The sequence below is a fragment of the Saimiri boliviensis genome, chromosome 10 (genome assembly GCF_048565385.1).
Source record: "Saimiri boliviensis isolate mSaiBol1 chromosome 10, mSaiBol1.pri, whole genome shotgun sequence".
NCBI lineage: Eukaryota > Metazoa > Chordata > Mammalia > Primates > Cebidae > Saimiri > Saimiri boliviensis.
Window position 1 is genome coordinate 38437104 of NC_133458.1, and position 14725 is coordinate 38451828.

Sequence of the window (14725 nt, forward strand, 5' to 3'; positions counted from 1 at the left end):
GATTGATATTGTGCAGTTTGTTGATACTTCACGCAGCTCAAGATCTTTTTATAAACCAGCTGCTTGTGATGAGATGTTTTCTCATTATAATATGCAGTGTGTGTTGTCTCCTCTTAATCAAATTTCTTATCACAAAGGTATAAATAAAAGCTTCTCAAATATCAACTTAATGTTCAACAAGACTTTGTCATATGCTGGTAACAACCAAAAGTTAATATGTAAATACTGTCTCACCTCAAAAGCATTTTCTGCTTTTTTCACATAAGTGTAATGCTAGATTTTTCATCCTATGTAATTACACAATAAAAAAATAGAAATAAATGCATTTAACTAAAAAAAATTGCCAAATTTGTTAGAGCATAAAAAATTATACCAAAGCATATTCTAATTAAATTGCTTATGTACCAGTGATAAAAGAGAGTTATAAAATCAGTCAGAAGAAAAGATAATATTGTAAACCCTGGGTCAAAGACAAATATAACAATTGATTTTAGAAAAAAAACAAAACAAATTACAAGTGGGAAGTCTATGGAATTTAAAATATTTAAAGAACTAAAACATGTCAACCTAGAATTTTATACAAAGCAGAGATGTCTTTTCAAGAAGAAGGCACAATACTTGTTTGGACAAATAAAAATTAAACTTAATCACATCAGTAGCTCATTTCCTGTTTGGCCACTGTTAAGCCCAAATGTTCTCAAACTAGTGTATACTATAGAATTATCTGGGGATGTTTTTTAAAAATGTAGTTTTCTGGCCTTCGCTGCTCAGACAATTTGAGTTAATATGTCTGGATCTAGTAATTCACACCTCTTTCATTATTATCTTAAATGTGCTATCTACTATATGGTGAAAATATATGTATGAAAACTAAGGTTTGGAGAAATTTGGCAAATTTTAGCCAGTATTTTCATCCATATTTCTTTGTTTCTTCCTCTCTTTTCTTTCTTTAATGTACTTCATTTAAACATATATTAGGCTGCCTGAAGTTCTCCCCTTGTTCACTAATGTATCGTTCATTGTGTGTATCTTTTTCAAATATTTTTTTAAACTTTATCATTGTAGACAATTTGTTTCTATGACTTCAAATTCAGTAATTTTTAAAAATGTCTAATCTGCCTTAAATCTAATCCAGTGTATTTTTCATCATGCACTTGAAGATTTTATCTCTGGAAGTTTGATTTGGTCTTCCTTTATATCTTATTTATCTCAATGTATCTTTTCTATGAACTCTAGTAATAAAAATGATTTTATTTATTAAAAAAATTTATCAACTTAATGTCTGATGAACATATTCTTCTTGTGTTAAGCATGCTATGAAATAAAAATCTGTTCTCTGTTTATAATATATACACACTAGATTTGATTTTTATGTTTCTCCCTACTAAATTTAAAAAGCTTACTTATAAAATCATGGTAAGTAGTCAAAATGCTATTTTCGGAATAGTTGTTGTCTGTGTGTGAAAGATAAGTTTGACATTTATTTACTTATGATTTTCCCTGTGAGACAGACTTAGAAAAAAATGATAGGAATATTGGCTGTCAGTCTGAGGGCAAGCATTAATCTTCCTAAGTGTCAGAGGGCTAAGCTCATATATTTCTACAGAGACAATTTTTGGAATGAATCTAATATATTCTAATTTTTGGAAATGAAACTTTCTAACTTACAAACAACTAAATTATAAATTTGCTAGATTGAGAAAAGCAATTGAAATCCAGCTAGCTGTTACATGAGCCGTGTCCACTTTTTTGCTTGAGGCCCACTGTGCAAACCTATTTATTAGGAAACATATACAAGGAAAATTACACAATGTTTTATTTTCAGGTGAGGCACTGAATTAAACGTACACTTGAATGTGCCTTGATTCTCACCTCATCCTACTTCATCCCAAAAATATATGTTGTAAATTTACTTCTGAGAGAATAAAGGAGTGCTGTTTTCTCCAAGGTCACTTACCATGCAAACAATGAAAAACCTCCTCTCCCTGTACCTATCTCTATGCCAATCCTGATGAATTGTCAGGACTTTGTGTTTCAGAAATCTAGACTGTTCTAATACATAGAGATAATCAACAGCATTTTGCCTGTTTGTATGAGAAGAATAAACTTGATAAGTGGAGTATAACCCACTGTTAAGATCCTGGGTAATTTTACATCTGATTTTTCAAGAAATAAAATACAAATGTATTGTATAATGGTACTGAAGATGGTCTCAGCCACACACCTGAAAAGCAGAGAAATATCTGAGAACTGATAGAAACTCAAAGTTTCTACAACATTCATGGAGATCTGAGTCTGTTTGAGAGGATTTCCTTGGAGAAGCAGAACATCAAATAAAATGTACTATTGATGCCTATGAGAACTAGACAATGGGCACTTTAGCTGTGGGTAACTGAGAGAAAATGTCATGCTAAACGTGATGTGGAGAAAATGAAGCCACCAGCAGAAATAGTTATAATATGATAATTAATAGCACCTCCCAAAAAGGTTGTCAGAAATGCTCTATAATAAACGGTCTTCACATATAGTTAGTGTTCAATATTTCTCTTCATTTTTATTATCACTCTAAATATTCATCATACATTTCTACTTAAGTAGAAACAGGATGAGAAATCTTGCTTAGTCTTAGAACAATTTTTTTCCATGATGACTGAGGACGCATATGGAGCTTAATTCACCCTCATACTGACTTATTTAAAAAAACAAAACACACACACTTCATACAAGATGGCCAAATAGGAACAGCTCTGGAGTGCAGTTCCCAGCAAGAGGTGTGCAGAGGGTGAGTTATCTCTGCATTTCCAAATGAGGTACCAGGTGCATCTCAATGGGACAGGTGGTACAGTGGATGTAGCCCAGGAAGGGCAAGCTGCAGCAGGGAGAGGTGCTGCCTCACCTGGGAAGTGCAATCTCCAGAGGACCCCCCTTCCTACTCAACAGAGGCCATTGGGGGCTTTTCCATCCACTCCAGCACTCTGGTTTGGATACTGCTTCTCTCCCACACTTTTACCACCCACAGACCACAAGATTCACAGGCTGAAAAACACCATGAGTTTTCAGCACGGCCAGCGCCTGCTGGTTTTCACACAGACACTCATACAACTCTGGACAACTGTTTCAACTGGTGCCAGGAATGCCTGGGAGACAGAGCTGCCCATTTATCAGAAAAAGAAGAGGTTAAAGGCAGGGAGCTAGGTGATCTGGCTTAGCGGGTGTCACTCCAACAAAGACCAGGAATCTAAAATGCTCTAACCTGAGAGTTTCACAGCAAGCACAGCTGTACCTGGAATGTCCAGCTCTGTATGGGGAAGGGCATTCACCATTACTGATGCAGTCCACCACTACCCACTACCAAGGCAGTTCTAACTGTACCTCTGTAAAAAAAACACAAAAGGAAGTTTATGCAGTAGCTGGGCAGGGCCTATGGCAGCTCAGCAATGCCTCTGCTGGCAGACTGTGACTAGACTCCCTCCTTGCTGGGCAGGGCATATCTGAAAAAAGGCAGCAGCACACAAGGAACTTATAAATAAAGCCCAATCTTCCCAGGACAGAGCACCTGGGAAAAGAGGTGGTTATGAGTTCCAGTGCAGCAGACTTAAATGTATCTGCCTAGCAGCTCTGAAGGGAACAATGGAGCTCCCAGCACAGCACCTGAGCTCTGATAAGAGACAGACTGTCTCCTCAAGCAGCTCCCCGACCTCCACATATCCAAAGAGGCACCTCATAAAAAAAAGGAGCTCTGGCTGACATCTAGCCGGTACCCTTCTGGGACAAAAATAACAGAAGAAAAAACTGGCAGCAACCCTTGCTGTTTTGCAGCCCCCAGAGGTGATTCCCAGGCAAGCAGGGTCTGGAGTGGATCTACAACAGTCCTGCAGCAAAGGGGCCTATCTGCTAGAAGGAGAACTAAAAAACAGAAAGAAATAACTTCAACATCAACAAAAAGGACATCCAAGAGACCCAATCTGAAAGTCAACAACTACAAAGATCACAGGTAGATAAATCCACAAAGATGGGAAGAAACCAGAGTAAAAAGTATGAAAACACCAAAAATCAGAACCCCTTTCCTCCTCCAAGGGATTACAACTCTTCATCAGCAAGGGAACAAAGATGGATGGAGATTGAGTCTGATGAATTGATAGAAGCAGGCTTCAGAAGGTGGGTAATAACAAACCATTTAGCTCAAAAAAAGGTGAGCTAAAAGAAGATGTTCTGACTCAATACAGAGAAATTAAGAACCTGGAAAAAAGGTTAGACAAAATGCTAACTAGAATAAACAGCTTAGAGAAGAATATAAATGACTTGATGGAGATAAAAAACAAGATGAGAACTTCGCAAAGCATATACAAGTTTCAACAGCTGAATGGAACACGCAGAAGAAAGTATGTCACATATTGAACATCAACTCAATGAAATAAAATGAGAAGGCAGGATTAGAGAAAAAAGAGTGAAAATAAATGAACAAAGCCTTCAAGAAACACGGGATTATGTGTAAACACTAATCTATGTTTGATAGGTATACCTGAATGTGACAGAGAGAATGAATCCAAGCTGGAAAACACTCTTCAGGATATTATCCAGGAGAAATTCCCCAACCTAACAAGGCAAGACAACATTCAAGTTCAGGAAATACAGAGAACACCACAAAGATACTCCTCAAGAAGAGCAACCCCAAGGCACATAATCATGATTCACCAGGGTTGAAATGAAGGAAAAAATGCTAAGGGCAGCCACAGAGAAACATTGGGTTACCCACAAAGGGAAGCTCATCAGACTCCCAGCAGATCTCTCAGCAGAAACACTATAAGCCAGAAGAGAGTGGGGACCAATATTCAATATCCTTAAAGAAAAGAACTTTCAACCTAGAATTTCATATCCAGTCAAACTAAGCTTCATAAATGAAGGAGAAATAAAATCCTTTATGGACAAGCAATTGCTGAGAGATTTCATCACCGCAAGGCCTGCCTTACAAGAGCTCCTGAAAGAAGCACCAAACAAGGAACAACCAGTACAAGCCAATCCAAAAATTTACCAAATGGTAAAGACCATCAACACAATGAAGAAACCATGTCAACTAATGGGCAAAACAACTAGCTGGCATCAAAATGGCAGGATTAAATTCGCACATCACAATATTAACCTTAAAGGTAAATCAGCTAAATGCCCCAAACAAAAGACACAGACTGGCAAATTGGTAAAAAGTCAAGACCCATCAGTGTGCTGTATTCCGGAAACCCAATTCACGTGCAAGGACAAACACGGGCTCAAAATAAAGGGATGGAGGAAGATTTCCCAAGCAAATAGAGATCAAGAAAAAGCAGGAGTTGAAATCATAGTCTCTGATAAAGTGGACTTTAAGCCAACAAAGATCAAAAGAAACAAAGAAGGGTAAAAGGATCAATGCAACTAGAAGAGCTAACTATCCTAAATATATATGCACACAATAAAGGAGCACCCAGATACATAAAGCAAGTTCTTAATGACATACAATGAGACTTAGACTCCCACACAATAATAGTGGGAGACTTTAACACTCCACTGTCAATATTAGGTCAACGAGATAGAAAATTAACAAGGATATCCAGGACTTGAAATCAGATCTGGACCAAGCAAACCTAACAGACATCTACAGAACTCTCCACCCCAAATCCAAAGAATATAAATTCTTCTCAGCACCACATTGCACTTATTCTAAAGTTGACCACATAATTGAAAGTAAATCACTCCTCAGCAAATGCAAAAGAATGGAAATCATAATAAACAGTCTCTCAGACCACAGTACAATCAAATTGGAACTCAGGATTAAGAAATTCACTCAGAACCAAACAGCTTCATGGAAAATGAACAATTTGCTCCAGAATGTTGACTGGATAAACAAGGAAACGAAGGCAGAAAACTATTGTGGAAGACAGTGTGGCGATTCCTCAATGACCTAAAAATAAAAATCCCATTTGACCCAGCAATCCTATTACCTATTTATATCCAAAGGATTATAAATCATTCTACTATAAGGACACATGCACGCGAATGTTCATTGCAGCACTGTTTACAATAGCAAAGACCTGGAACCAACCCAAATGCCCATCGATGATAGACTAGATAGGGAAAATGTGGTACATATACACCATGGAATATTACACAGCCATCAAAAACGATGAGTTCGTGTCCTTTGTAGGGACATGGATGAACCTGGAAACCATCATTCTCAGCAAACTGAAACAAGAGCAGAAAATCAAATACAGCATGTTCTCACTCATAGGCAGGTGCTGAACAATGAGAACACATGGACACAGGGAGGGGAGCACTACACACTGGGGTCCGTTGCGGGGAAATGAGGGAGGGACGGGGGTGGGGTGGTTGGAAGAGATAGCATGGGGAGAAATGACAGATACAGGTGAGGGGAAGGAAGGCAGCAAACCACACTGCCATTTGTGTACCTATGCAACAATCCTGCATGTTCTTCACATGTACCCCAAAACCTAAAATGCAATAATAATAAAAAAAAAGACAAAAGATGAATAGAAAAAAAAAAGATGTTCTTCAAAACCAACAGAAAGAAGATACAATGTACCAGAATCTCTGGAACACATTTAAAGCAATGTCTAGAGGAAAATTTATAGCAATTTATAGCAATAAATGCCCACATGAGAAGCAAGGAAAGATCTAAAATCAACACCCTATCATCAAAGTTGAAAGAGCTAGAGGAGCAAGGTAAATAAACTCAAACTAGCATAAGACACAAAATAACTAAGATCAGAGAAGAAGTGAAGGAGACAGAGACACAAAAAATCCTTCAAAAAATCAATAACTCCAGGAGCTGATTTTTTGATAAGACAAACAAAGTAGATAGACCACTAGCCAGATTAATAAAACAAAAAAGAGAAGAATAAAATAGATACAATAAAAAATGATAAAGGGGATACCATCACCACTTCCACAGAAATACAAACTACCATCAGAGTTTACTACAAATAACTCTATGCATATAAACCAATAAAACTGGGAGAAATGGATAAATTCCTGGACATTTGCACTATCCCAAGCCTAAACCAGGAGGAAGTTGAAACCCTGAATAGACCTATAACACAGGCTCAATTTGAGGCAGCAATTAATAGTCTACCAACCAAAAAAGTCCAGGACCAGACAGGTTCCAGCTGAATTATACCAGACATACAAAGAGAAGCTGGTATCACTCCTTGTGACACTATTCCAAACAATACCAAAAGAGGGAATCCTCCCTAACTGATTTTATGAGACCAACATAAACCTGATATGAAAACCCAGGAGAGACTCAACAAAAAAAGAAAACTTGAGGCCAATATTCACGATAAACACAGATGTAAAAATCTTCAATAAAATACTGGCAAACCTACTGCAACAGAACATTGAAAATCTTATCCATCACAAACAAGTAGGCTTCATCCTGGGGATGCAAGGCTGGTTCAACATATGCAAGTCTTTAAACATAATCCACCACATAAACAGAACCAAAGACAAAAACCACATGATTATCTCAATAGATGAAGAGAAGGCCTTTGACAAAATTCAACAGCGCTTTATGCTCAAAACTCTCAATAAACTAGGTATTGATGGAATGTACCTCAAAATAATAAAAGCTATTTATGACAAACCCACAACCAATATCATACTAAATGTGCAAAAACTGGAAGCATTCCCTTTGAAATCTGGCACTAGGCAAGGATGCCCTCTCTCACAACCACTATTCAATATAGTATTGGAAGTTCCAGCCAGAGCAATCAGGCAAGAAAAAGAAATAAACAGTATTCAATTAGGAAAGGAGGAAGTCAAATTTCTCTATTTGCAGATGACATGATTGTATGTTTTGAAGACCCCATCATCTCAGCCCAAAATCTCCTGAAACTGATAAGCAACTTCAGCAAAGTCTCAGGATACAAAATGAATGTGCAGAAATCACAAGCATTCCTATACACCAATAACAGACAAACAGAGAGCTAAACCAAGAGAGAACTCTCATTCACAATTGCCACAAAGAGAATAAAATACCTAGGCGTACAACTAACAAAAGATGTAAGGAATCTCTTCAAAGAGAACTACAAACCACTACTCAAGGTAATAAGAGAGGACACAAACACATGGAAAACATTCCATGCTCATGGTTAAGAAGAATCAATATCATGAGAATGGCCATACTATCCAAAGCAATTTATAGATTAAATAGTATCCCTATTAAGCTACCAATGACCTTCTTCACAGAACAGGAAAAAAACCACCTTAAACTTCATATGGAACCAAAAGAGGGCCCGCATAGCCAAGACAACCCTCAGCAAAAGAACAAAGCTGGAGGCGTCATGCTACCAGACTTCTTCAAACTATATTACAAGGCTAGTATAATCAAAACAGCATGGTACTGGTACCAAAACAGAGATACAGACCCCGGGAACAGAATAGAGGCCTTGCAGGCAATGCCAAACATCTACAACCAGCTGATCTAAGAGAAATCTGACAAAAACAATCAATAGAGAGAGGATTCCCTGTTTAATAAATGGTGTTGGGAAAACTGCCTCGCATGTGCAGAAACCAGAAACTGGACCCCTTCCTGAAACGTACACTAAAATTAATTCCAGATGGATTAAAGACCTAAACATAAGACCTAACACCATAAAAACCCTAGAAGAAAACCTAGGCAAAACCATTCGGGACATAGGCATAGGCAAGGACTTCATGACTAAAACACCAAAAGCACTGGCAGCAAAAGCGAAAATGATCAAATGAGATCTAATTAAACTCCAAAGCTTCTGTACGGCAAAAGAAACAATCATTAGAGTGAACCAGCCACCAATAGAATGGGAGAAAATTTTTGCAATCTATCCATCCAACAAAGGGCAAATATCCAGAATCTACAAAGAAATAAAAAAGATTTACAAGAAATAAATAACCCCATTCGAAAGTGAGCAAAGGATATGAACAGACACTTTTCAAAAGAAGACATATATGAGGCCAACAAACATTTGAAAAAATGCTCATCATTAGTGCTCATTAGAGAAATGCAAATCAGAAACACATTGAGATACCATCTCATGCCAGTTAGAATGGCGATCATAAAAAATCTGGAGACAACAGATACTGGAGAGGATGTGGAGAAATAGGAACACTTTTACACTGTTGATGGGAGTGTAAATTAGTTCAGCCATTGTGGAAAACAGTGTGGTGATTCCTCAAGGATCTATCAATAGAAATTCCATTTGACTCAGCAATCTCATTATTGCATATGTACCCATAGGATTATAAATCATTCTATTATAAAGACACATGCATACGTATGTTCATTGCGGCCCTGTTTACAATAGCAAAGACCTGGAACCAACCCAAATTCCCATTGATGATAGCCTGGACAAGGAAAATGTGGCACATATACACCATGGAATACTATGCAACCATGAAAAACGATGAGTTCGTGTCCTTTGTAGGGACATGGATGAACCTGGAAACATCATTATCAGCAAACTGACACAAGAACAGAAAATTAAACATCTCATGTTCTCACTCATAGGTGGGTGTTGAACATTACGAACACATGGACACAGGGAGGGAAGCATCACACACTGGAGTCTGTTGGGGGTGATACGGGAGGGACAGCAGTTGGTGGGAGGTTGAGGAGGGATAACATGGGGAGAAATGCCAGATATAAGTGACAGGGGGATGGAGGCAGCAAACCACCTTGCCACGTAAGTACCTATGCAACAGCCCTGCATGATATGCACATGTACCCCAGAACCTAAAGTACAATAAAAAAAAAAGGAAACAAAAGAAAATACAATAAATTCACTCTATTGATAAGAAAAGCTATCTTCCTTGAAGGGATATAAGTTGAGGCACAGTAACAGAAAAAAAAAAGAGAAAAATAATAGAAATTATCCGTCTCCCTCATTCCCCAAATTTTTCATTGTTACTTAATGTGTTAGTATCTACCTTCATAAATATACCTACATTTAGGACAAAATTTAAGGAGCTCTTGAAGAATTTATGAAAATATTGGGTATTTTTAAAGTAAAGTACAATGTACTTTTATTATAACATTTTAGCCTACAAGGTAGATATAGATAGACTCTATTCAACTCTTGAAAGAGAAGTTTATAATGGTACAAAGTGTGCTTAGGATGTGAGGCAGAGCTCAGCATATCTCATGGCAATAGAGATGCATCACTAGGCAATACTGTTGTTGTGTGAACATCACAGAGTGTATGTACTTATATAAACCTAGATAGTATTACCTACCATCCACATAGGACCTATGGTATAGCCTATTGCTCCTAGTCTACTAACCTGTACAGATATTGCTGTAGTTGAATACTATAGGCAGTTGTAACACAGTAATGCTATTTGTATATTTAGACATGTCTAAACATAGGAAAGATGCAGTAAACATATGGTATTATAATCTTATGCGAACACTGTCATATGTGTGACCTGTTGTTGACTGAAATGTTATTAAAACATGCCCATTGTCTAGTTTTAATAGTCATCCATAGGGACATTTCATATAATGTTCTGCATCTCCAAGGAGTTCCTCTCAAACAGGCTCAGATCTCCAGTAATGTTGTGGAAACTCTGACTTACTGCAGATCTCAGATATTTCACTGCTTTTCAGGTGTCCAGCTGAAACTATCTTCAGCACCAAAAGCTATTACAACATAATAGCATTTCAGTCAACAACAGATCACATCTATGACAGTGGTCCCATAAGATTATAATACCATATGTTTACTATATCTTTCCTATATTTAGATATGTTTAAATACACAAATATCATTACCATGTTACAATTGCCTATAGTATTCAGTACAGGTTTGTAGCCTGGGAAAAATAATTTATACTTTAGATGCTAGTCATGTAATAGGTTATACTGTTTAAATTTATATAAGTACATATATGCACTCTGTGATACGGTTTGGCTGTGTCTACACCCAAATCTCATCTGGAATTGTAGCTCTCATAATCGCTACATGTTTTGGGAAGGATCTTGTGCGAGGTAATTGAATCATGGAAACAGGTTTTCCTATGTTATTCTTGTAATAGTTAATACATCTCATGACATCTGATGGTTTATAAAGGGCAGTTCCCCTCAAACACTCACTTGACCTGCTGAGTGAAATACTGCCTTGTGCCTTTGCTATTATTTTGACTTATGCCATGACTCTTCAGCCATGTGGAATTGTGAGTCTATTAACCTCTTTTTCCTTATAAATTACCCAGTCTTGGATACTTCTTCAAAGCAGTATGAAAATGGACTGATACAGTAAATTAGCACCAGTGGAGTGGGTTACTGCTATTAAGATACCCAGAAATATGGAAGCAACTTTGGAAATGGGTAACAGACAGAGGTTGGAACAGTTTCGAGGACTCAAAAGAAGACAAGAAAATGTAGGAAAGTGTGGAACTTCCTAGAGACTTGTTGAATGGTTTTGACCAAAAAGCCCAGGCTGAGGTGATCTCAGATGAATCTAAGGAACTTATTCGGAACTGGAGCAAAGATGATTCTTGCTATGCTTTAGCAAAGAGACTGGCAGCATTCTGCCCCTCCCTAGAGATCAATGAAGCTTTGAATTTGAGAGAGATGATTTATGATATCTGGTGGAAGAAATTTCTAAGCAACAAAATGTTCAACAGGTGACTTGGGAGCTCTTAAAAACATTGTTTTATGTATTCGCATAGATATGGTTTGGAATTGGAACTTATGTTTAAAAGGGAAGCAAAAAGTTTTCAAAAGTTTGTAGCCTGATGATTCAAGAGAATAGAAGAATCCGTTTTCTGAGGAGAAATTCAAGCCAGCTGCAGAAATTTCCACAAGTAACAAGCAGCCAAACGTTGACTGCTAAGACAATGGGAAAAAATGTCTCCAGGGCATGTCAGAGACCTTCATGGCAGCCCCACACATCACAATCTGGGAGACCTAGGAGAAAAAAAATGGTTTTGTGGGCCATCCCTAGGGCCTTTCTGCTTTGTGCAGTCTCAGAATTGGTGCCCTGTACTCCAACGTTGACTAAAAGGGGCCAACATGGAGCTATTGCTTCAGAGGGTATAAGCCCCAAGTCTTGGCAACTTACATGTGGTATTGGGACAGAGGGTGCATAGAAGTCAAGAATTGAGGTTTAGGAACCTCCCCCTAGATTTCGGAGGATGAATGGAAACTTTTTAATATCCAGACAGAGGTATGATGCAGGGGTGGAGCCTTTATGGGGAACCTGTCATATGGGAGTGTGGAAAAGAAATGTGGGGCAGGAGCCCTCACACAGAGTCCCCACTGGAGAATTGCCAAGTGGAGCTGTGAGAGAAGGTCACCATTATCCAAACCTAAAAATGGTAAATCTACGAACAGTTTGTACTATGTGCCTGGAAAAGCCACAGACACAACTCTAGCCCATGAAACCAACAAGGAGAGAAGCTGTACTCTGCAAAGCCAAACGGGATGGGCTGCCCAAGACCATGGGACCCCACCTCTTGCATCTGCATGACCTGGATATGAGATATGGAGTCAAAGGAGATCATTTTGGACCTTTAAGATTTGACTGCCTGCTAGATGTCAGACTTGCATGGGGCCTGCAGCCCCTTCATTTTGGCCAATTTGGAATGGCTGTATTTACCCAATGCCTGTATCCCCATTGTATCTAGGAATTAACGAACTCACTTTTGATTTTACAGGCTTATAGATGAAAGGGACTTACTTGCCTTCTCTCAGATGAGACGTTGTACTGTGCACTTTTGAGTTAATTCTGAAATTAATTAAGACTTTAGGGAACTGTTTAAAAGGCTTGAGTGGTTTCACAATATGAGGATGTGAGATTTGGGAGCAGCCAGGATTGGAATGATATGGTTTGGCTGTGTCCCTACATAAAGCTTATCTTGAATTTTAACTCCCATAATCCTCACATGTTCTGGGAGGGACCTAGTGGTAGGTAATTGAATCACAGAGGCAGGTTTATGTTTTATTTTCTTTGTAACAATGATTTTATTTTGTTTTCAAAACAAAACCATTAGCATCTTGATTTTACTATGTAAACTTAATCATGGGAAAACCTCCCTATAAGTGGATCTAAATGATTAAATATTTTTATCTGAATTCCAGTGATTATAGTTGATGATTATTGAAAAGTGGGTAAAGCCTGTCAAACAGTAAAGGAGTAATTATTTTACATGTAAAAATTATGTTCAAGTAAGAACAATGGCAAAAATAAAGCACAAGGTGAAATGTTTTAATTTTGGGTATTGTTGAAGTTAAAAGACTTGCTTATTAACACCCAGCAGCATGAAGCAGTTTTAACAGATGGGTGACGAATCTCCGTCAACAGTGTTATAACCTTGCCATTATCTGAAATGCAGCCAATAAAAATGTGGCTGAAAGTCTGTCAGTTTATTCCTGTTCTGGAACAAAAGCTCTGTAAGTGACATTTTGGCATTTGTATCTTACATCAAATATGGCCATAAAGAAATAAACCTTTGATGAACTACTTCCATATGTATTTCATTAAAAATTCATAAAAAATTTTATTTGACAAATAAAAAGCAAAATACCATCTTCCAGAATCAAATCAAAAATTACAGCAATAAAATGAATTTTCTCCAATTACAATAATTAGTATGCTAACACTAAATACATAGCAAATTATCTGTCCTCCAATATCCTCCCACAGAGTTTAACAAAATATTTAAGAAGTGTCAGAAATTAGGACCTAAGGAGATTATTATTGCATTATGCCCCTGAAAATATAGCCAAACATAATCTATAAACATTTCTGCTCATTGTATGACATCTATAAATAAAAAATATTTTCAAAAGAAACAAAATGGCATATAAATGGTGGGTATTCCAGTGTCTCAATTTAATGAGGGGAAGATGTCTGAAATATCAATTAACTTATTCAATCCAGTTCCTAATACTAAAGGGAAGACTACGTCAGAAGGGTATGTGTTACACCTTGTTCTTCTTTCCCTGTCACTTGTTACAAGGAAAGCTTGGCTCGACTCAGTTGCTTTATCCACAAAGCTCAGGTTCTGTCACCAGGGCTGTGTGAAATAATCTCTCAGCAATGGCTTTGCTGCTTCAAAGCCATCCTCTCAAGCACAGGACACATGACGCACTGCTGTCCTATGTTTTAGCTTCCATAGCGCTCCCATTTACCTTCCTCTTCTGAGTCTTGCTCTCTCCTCAGGATCTTATCAATGGGTTCACCGGGCTCATCCAGCTCACCCTTTAGTAACCCATGATGAGTTCAGGCTTTTAGAGAGAGCCTGGAGAGATGATGTCATCTAATATTTTCTCTAGGGCCAGCAAATACCAATGAACTAGAAACAGTTTGAATTGGGGCAACGGTAACATATTGAAAACAAATACAATTTATTATCCCAGTATTATATGCTGCCATGTATGAATATCAAATACGTAGTGAATAATCAAGGCAACCAAAACAAATTCATGCTGTACTTTCAAAAGTGCATAATGTCTAAATAAGACTAGTAATAGAAGGTGGTATTCTATGCATCAGGAATCAAAAAGAAACAAAAGAAAATGAAAACAAGGGCAGTGAGAATAATAACTCCACCCTAGTTTTTATTCTATTGGAAGGAAAGCAGAGGTAAGACAGGAAGCGTCTGATGTCAGGCATAGAAGGGTTAAATCATTCATTTTGTTATAAGCAAACTGGAGAAGATTTTACTTGATAGAAGAAATAGAAAATATATAACTCTC

At 37.6% G+C, this 14725-nt stretch overlaps 1 protein-coding gene across 1 annotated transcript in view; it reads right to left on the bottom strand.

The window, feature by feature from the left end:
- The window catches only part of ANKRD7 (ankyrin repeat domain 7), a 1180453-nt gene that overhangs the window by 884223 nt on the left and 281505 nt on the right, over positions 1-14725 (bottom strand). The gene's annotated exons all lie outside the window — the stretch shown is intronic.